Source organism: Mesoplodon densirostris (genome assembly GCF_025265405.1).
Source record: "Mesoplodon densirostris isolate mMesDen1 chromosome Y unlocalized genomic scaffold, mMesDen1 primary haplotype SUPER_Y_unloc_2, whole genome shotgun sequence".
NCBI lineage: Eukaryota > Metazoa > Chordata > Mammalia > Artiodactyla > Ziphiidae > Mesoplodon > Mesoplodon densirostris.
Window position 1 is genome coordinate 1581567 of NW_026778237.1, and position 7952 is coordinate 1589518.

The 7952-nt window shown below is 40.2% G+C and overlaps 1 pseudogene; it reads left to right on the forward strand.

The window, feature by feature from the left end:
- Positions 1-5865, forward strand: part of LOC132483040 (centrosomal protein of 78 kDa-like) — a 360457-nt pseudogene extending 354592 nt beyond the window's left edge.
- The last annotated feature ends 2087 nt before the right edge of the window (positions 5866-7952 follow it).

Here is a 7952-nt window from a genome sequence, read left to right on the forward strand (position 1 = left end):
TATTGAGCCCCAAACGTTGGATGTTCACCATAGTTTGTGTGGGCCACAGAGCTGAAATCAAGATGTCAGTCTGGCTGTGTTAGCGTCCAGAGGCTCTGGGAAAGAATGCCTACAGGCTTCTTCGGCTTGTTGGCATAATTCAGATTCTGCAGTTGCAGGACAGAGGTCCCCATTTCCTTGCTGGCTGTCAGTTGGGGGAGAGTTTCAGCTCCTAGAGGCCTCTCGCTTGCCTTCCCTACCGCAGCATTGGACTTCTTCAGAGCCAGCAATGGAGAGTCTCCCTCTTGTCCCTTTTGTACTTCAATTCAGGAAGTTCAGGTCCTTTTCATGGGGTGCCTGAGTAGGCCACATCCACCTAAAATAATCTCCCTATCTTAAAAAATCAACTGATTTTGAACCTTAATTCCATGTGCAAAATCCCTTCACTACAGCACCTACATTTAGAGTTTGATTGGATAAGTGGAAGGTTTGTGTACTTCAGTAAGTGGTCATCTTGGGGCTCTGTCAGAATTCTGCCTATTGCAAGCAGTGTCCCCACTTCAAGGACCGAAGTGTCCTAGTTCCTAAAACTCCTAAGATAGTTTATCAGTGTTCATTTTATTTCAGTGACCTTGGTGAAGGGAAGACTACCACCTCCGTGAGCAGGAATGGCAGCCAGCTTCCCGAGTCCACCGTGTGGCTCTGCTACTTAGTGGTGTGACCTTGGCTGTGCTGCTGTACTTACTCTACTTCTCTGCCTCTGTTTCCCTCATCTGTAAAATAACATGGAGTTAGTGATCGTTCTTTCCTCGTAGGGTTTTTTGTTTTATAAATTTATTTTTGGCTGCATTGGGTCTTCGTTGCTGCTCGCCAGCTTTCTCCAGTTGCGTCGAGCGGGGGGCTACTCTTCATTGCGGTGCGGTGGCTTCTCTTATTGCGCAGCACAGGCTCTAGGCGCGCAGGCTTCAGTAGTTGTGGCACGTGGGTTCTAGAGCGTAGGCTCAGTAGTCGTGACGCACAGGCTTAGTTGCTCTGCGGCATGTGGGTTCTTCCTGGACTAGGGCTCGAACCCGTGTCCCCTGCACTGGCAGGCGGATTCTTAACCACTGTGCCAGTAGGGAAGCCCCCTCTTAGGGTTTTGATGATTCGATTATTTAATACCCAGGGAACTCCAGGAACAGTGCTTGACTGTAAATTGCTTTAAAAGTGATTACTTTTTTAAAACATGCTTTTGAATCTGCAATTATGCAATTCAGGTATGCTAAGCAGGTTCGTTAATAGGACTTCCTGCTATAAAGAGACCCACAAATAAAACTAGAATTTTTCTTTCTTGGTCGTAACTTCTTATTTCTGACTTACTATGTTATATGCATATGCCTTTTATGGTGGGCTGCCACAAATTTATGTTGGAAAGAGTGGAATTTAAATAAATCTTTGCCAATTTGATAGATTTTGATCATTCATTTCACTGGCATGGTGTGATATTACCAGTAGCAGACTAAAATCTGAGTTCACTTCTGGCTCTGCCCCTAAAGCCTGATGAGACCAATAGCTGGAAAGGCTTTTGGATATTATACTATGAATTAGTTATAATATTGACTCTGTTTGTTTAGGAAACCCTGGAGGAGTGCCTAAAGCAGTTAAAGGAGGAAAGAGTAATAAGACTGAAGGCTGATAGACGAGTCAGTGAGGTAAACACGTTTCATCTGCTTTTGAGAGTGTTTTGGTTTTATTTTGATTTGATTTTAAGCCATATACACATATTTTGTAAGCTTTAAAACTGTAATATGTTGCAAATTGGTTGTATCATATGGACTTTTGCATTTACTGGTATGTAGTGATCATATGATCTATATTCCAGAAAGCATGTTTTTAAAGATGTGAAAATCTGGTTTTGTGTATGTGTGTGTGTATGTGTGTGCTTTTATATGACATTAGCTTATTTCCTGTTCATGATTCTTTGATTCAAGAAGGCACTTTCTGTGCATATATTGTATATACAGTAACATAAAAGACATGATGAGACTCTCCTGGCAATGAATTAGGAAAGAGAATCATTTAAATAAATTTAAGATATTGGAAAACTTCTAAGAATGCAATGAAAGATAAAAACATATACTATGAGAATTACATTAGGTAATGTGCATGAAAGCAGGGCATAATCTAAAAAGTTCTATCTAAATATAATTTATCACAGGGTGAGTGTAGGGAGGAATTTTTGAAAGTGCATCCATTGGATTGGCAGACACTCATTCAATAAATGTTGAGCACCTGCTCATGTAAGGCGAAAGGGGCATCATGAACATTAACGGCCTTTCTGAGAAATACGAGAGTTGAGCTTACAGGGGGTTTTAAGTGCGTAGATGATGAGCGGAAGGGGAAAAGTGCACGGGGGTGCATATTTTCAAGAAGCCAAAGAAAATATTGGTGATCGTACATTTAATAAATTGGGTTGGGTATGATTTAGGACTTTTAAACGTAAGCATTAGATATTTTACTCACTAAAGTTAATTCTTAACATTCAGCAGAGTTATAATATGTTTTGTTCAAATCAGATTCTATAATTCACTTTCTAATTTAAGGGAAACTTAAAGCAGGTAATTTTCTAATGTGGAATGAGGCTCCATTATGAATTGAACCAGTTTAGAAATGTGATCTTTTGTGAAAGATCATTAATAAAACGGTAACTTTGGTTTATTTATATACCACCTAAGTGTTATATAGGAAACTGTTGGGTGCCTGTGGGTTTTGGTTATTATGTGATATGGTCTCTGTCTTTACTGGCGGAGGGTTACATTAATTATAAATTAATTACATTTTGAGTGTTTTAGTTTTGTTCCTTGAAACTAGGCAAGACTACTTTTTGTTTGTTTTTTGTTTTTTTGTTTTTTTTTTTTTTGCGGTATGTGAGCCTCTCACTGTTGTGGCCTCTCCTGTTGCGGAGCACAGGCTCCGGACGCACAGGCTCAGCGGCCATGGCTCACGGGCCCAGCCACTACGCAGCATGTGGGATCTTCCCGGACTGGGGCACGAACCCGTGTCCCCTGCATCGGCAGGCGGACTCGCAACCACTGCGCCACCAGGGAAGCCCAAGGCAAGACTACTTTTGATGACAATGAGAAAAAATCATGTCAGACGTTTTCAGTCTTCTTGTATAGCTGGAACATGAAAATGCCCAGTTAAGAAACACAACTTTCTCTTTGTCTGAAGCCCTTCATGCCCACTCATTGACAAGCATGATCCTGGATGGTGAAGGTGTTTTGGGCAGCACTGAGAATTCTTTTCAGAAGTTCCATGCTTTCCTGGTTCTCCTTAAAGATGCTGGGTTAGTTCATTTCTCTTCATGGCATTCTTCTCTTTGCGACTATAATGGTAGCTTGCTGAGGAACTGGAGCAATTTTCATCACTTACGTGGCTATATTTAGCCAAATTTAGTGTAATTATAGGTAATATAGTTGACGTTTTAAAATGAGGAATTAAATTTTTTAAGAAATGCAAATAGGGAAGCCTGCTTTGGTAGAGTGGGGAGCCCATTATAAAAGAGTAACCTGTAGACAGAGTAATTAGTAGGTATAGTTGTTTTGTAAAGACTAAATTAAAGGCAGTTTTCATTGAAAATAGTCGGGAATGCATAAGAATTTTCCTATCTTTCACTTATTTTGCTTGTTTGATAAGTTTGAATTAAAGTTATCTTTGCCTTAGACATAAAAATGATTATTAATCTGCAGGGGAGATATAGGTCAGTGGTTCTCAACCGGGAGCAATTTTGCTGAAAGAGGGAAGTGGAGATTGATAGTTGATGGAGTGGTGTTTTGTCAGTGAATGAATTGGTGTTGGTGTTGGGAAGGAAGGAACAAACACATTCTTGGAAACTGGAGGAAAGGTGGTAAATAAGTGTGGGAATGGAGGTGTGACAGGCAGTGGACAGTGTGCATGGTACATATTGAAGCTGCTAGTGAGACAGTGGGATGTCTCCTAGAGGATGAATCTGGAAAGGGCTGAGGATTTGGGGGAGAGAGAGGCTTGTAGTCTGGAGTAGGATGTTGGCTTTTAAGATTTTAGAAGTAGGGCTTCCCTGGTGGCGGAGTGGTTGAGAGTCCGCCTGCCGATGCGGGGGATACGGGTTCGTGCCCCGGTCTGGGAGGATCCCGCATGGCGCGGAGCGGCTGGGCCCGTGAGCCATGGCCGCTGAGCCTGCACGTCCGGAGCCTGTGCTCCGCAACGGGAGAGGCCACAGGAGTGAGAGGCCCGCGTACTGCAAAAAAAAAAAAAAAAAAAGATTTTAGAAGTATTTCATGATTGTAGGTCTGGGGAAATCTAAACTGCTCTTCTGTGATTATAATAACCTTTGTCTTTTCTCCTTTCCTCCTCTCGTCTAGGCTTGGGCAGTTGGCCACAATGGCTGGTATAGATCAGTCAGATTTTCATTTACTAGGTCGTCCCCAGATGAATTCTACTGTTAGTAGTCCACCTAAAGAAGAAAAGAAGGCACTTGAAGAAGGAAAATCAGAATCAAAACAGGGTGCCCCATAACAAATGCAAAATATCCAAGTAAATGGACAGAACAGCACTTAATGATTCTAAGAGTGATTAGCACAAAGGAAATGACCAAGTCAGGGAGAAAACAATAATGATCAGTCTCTAATAGTTCACATGCTCGGGAGCTAGAAGACTCTGGAATCCTTTCCAAATCTGAGATTAGTAAATGTGTGCCCATTTCATGATACTGTACTTTTGTAAATAAGGAGACTGGAAGTTCTTTAGAAAATTTATGAGTTAAAGCAAACTATCCTTAATGAAGAAAGAAGACATTAGAGAAAATATTCCAGATTTTAAATTGTATAAATGTCTATTCTGTTCATATTTTATCTAGGTTTCTATTTGTATGCAGTCAGCTTACAATGAAGGAACACTAATGAAGGTACACATACTGATATAATTTTTAAAATAAGTAATCCAGAGATAGCTAATAGGTAACATATTAGAGTGAATCACCTGGTTATGGGAATGGGAGGGGAAAACCTGTCAGCTTTTCCTCTAGCCTTACTTGGAGCCCCCATCAACCAATCTCAGAGTGGTCTTGGGAACTGACAGCTTGGGAACACAGTCTGGTCACAAACTGTATACGGTTTACATGTGCCTGGAGGATAGAAAAGAAATTAATTATCTTACAGAATAGGGTTTTATTTTTAGTGAGGGAAAGGAAATGGGTAATAACTACCCAAATCACCAAAGTCTGAAAACGTAGCGGACATAGCCTTGGATATAGCTAGGTTAAGCTGAGAATCACTTGGCAAGATAAATTACAAAAAAAAACTGGCTCTGAAATCTTCTGATTAATCAATTGACTGTGTTAATAATAAGATTACAGAGTAACATTGAAGTTTTGAACTCTACTTTTTAATGGTTGGCTTTGTTCATCACTGAATTTTTGTCTTGTCTTTTGTCTTCCCCTCCACTTTCAGAAAATTACAGGTGATGCTAGGATTCCTTTGCCTCTCGACTCCTTCCGTGTCCCAGCGTCTGCTCAGGAGGGCTTAGAAACTTCCAAAGACAACCTGGGGGTCCCAGTCACAGAGCAGCGGCAGGAGTCTTTTGAAGATTTCATTGCTAGAACATGTTCTCCTTCAGCAGTCGTTATTTCTAGAACTGGAAGTCAAAGAAAAGAAGAGGAATTATCTAGAAATAGCAGGTCTTCTTCAGAGAAAATGAGCAAAGCAGGTGAATATACCAAAAAATACTCTGCTAAGAAACAACCTGGAAAGGACCTGCATTCCTGCTCTGACTCACCTGTAAAGCAGAAAAGCAAAGGAAATTGGGCAAAATAATTCTTTGGTTAATAAACCAATTAAAAGTGAGTCTTCGAAAAAACACATTTCTGTTAAGAAAGAGAGTAGAATAGTGACTGTTTCATCAAAGACAACTAAAAGTAAACTCAAGTCTACTAGAACAGTCTGAAAGTGATACTCTTGGATCTGATTGTGAATTTCAAGAAAGCATCCATACTCTATCACGCCTAACATAGGTCTAAATCTTTTAAAATTATGTTTTTGCCTTCAACTTTTAATAAATTACTTATGTTTTTATTATAGCATATGGTGTTTTCAGTTACTTGACTGGAAGCCATTAGAGAAAGATTTTTTTATCTATACTTTTTTATTATAATGAAAGTTTTGGTGTACTTTTCCTTGTAACACTTTGCACCATTCATTCAGCTAGTGTTTACTGAGGGCTTCATATGTACAGTACTTTTCTGGGTGCTGTTGCTTTCAGCAGTGAACAAAATAAAGCCTTTACTCTCCTGGAACTAGCACTCTGTGGTGGGAGAAAACATAAACAACAAAGCAGGCTAAGGGTTAAAAAGAGATGGGAATAATAAATGGAATAGTTTTACCATTTGGTTAAACATCAAACTATTATAAATCACACGGCCAGAAGCCATTGACATATTTTAATTCATAATAACCAGAGAGCCTCAAACATTTACCAAGGCACTTAACCGTATTTATGGATTACAGCAACACTCTGAGGTAGGGAACTGTTACCATCCCCATTTTATAGATGAACAGTCTGAGGAGACATTATGTGAGTTGCCCAGAATTACACAGCTATAAGTAAGTGGGAAGTTGCAATGTGACCCGAACCCATGCTCTTTTTTTTTTTTTTTAATGTATGGACTTTATTATCTTTCATTTGTTTCTGATTTATGTGAATTTTTTCTTTAAAGATTTTTTCTGATGTCAACCATTTTTAAAGTGTTTATTGCATTTGTTACAGTATTGCTTCTGTTTTATATTTTGTTTTTTTGGCCTCAAGGCATGTGGGATCTTAGCTCCCCGACCAGGGATTGAACCCTCACCCCCTCCATTGGAAGGCGAAGTCTTAACCACTGGACCACCAGGGAAGTTACCCTTATGTGACTATTTTTCTGGCAATTTTTTTAATTTTTATTTTTTATTGACATACACTTGAATTACAGTGTTGTGCTAATTATTGCTGTACAGGAAAGTGACTCAGTTACACATTTATGTACATTATTTTTCATATTCTTTTCCATTACGGTTTATCACAGGATATAGAATATAGTTCCCTGTGCTCTACAGTAGGACCTTTTTGGGGTTTTTTTAAATACATGCACTTTTTAAAAATAAATGTATGTATGTATGTATGTATGTATGTATGTATGTATGTATGTATGTATGTATTTTTGGCTGTGTTTGGCCTTTGTTGCTGCACGCGGGCTTCCTCTAGTTGAGGTGCACATGCTTCTCATTGTGGCTTCTCTTGTTGCAGAGCACGGGCTCTAGGTGCCTGGACTTCAGTAGTTGTGACATCCAGCTTAGTTGCTCTCTGGCATGTGGGATCTTCCCGGACCAGGGCTTGAACCCATGTCCCCTGCATTGGCAGGCGTATTCTTAACCACTGCGCCACCAGGGAAGTCCCATGTAGGACCTTTTTGTTTATCCATCCTGTATATACACCAGTTTGCATCTGCTAATCCCAAACTCCCAATCCAACCCTCTCCCACACCCTCCTCCTTGGCAACCGCCAGTCTATTCTCTATGTCCTTGGTTATGTTTCTGTTCACACATAGGCTGTAACCAGGCTCTTAATTACTTTGTTATCCTGTTTCCTTGTTAAGAAGGGTTTAAGGAAGGCACTGAGAGAGAAGCCAGTGGGCACTGGAAGTGCAAAAACAGTGGGGCTGTCAGAAAGCACACCTGTCTCCTTCCCCCATCGTGAGCAGAATTTTTAAATGGCAGAGTATGTAAGAGTATGTGATGACACATCTCTGGATTAAATTATGTCTCCCTGGTAAAACATGTACAGATAAGTCTTCAGTTCAATCAGAGTGAAAGGTGAGATCAGAGAAAAGCCGGAGTGTCAGATTTCCTGTAGAAGGTCCTGCCTGATTGTTACTAAGAGGGCTACCACAGTACTAGTTAGTTCATTAGTCATGGGTTGAGTGTTAG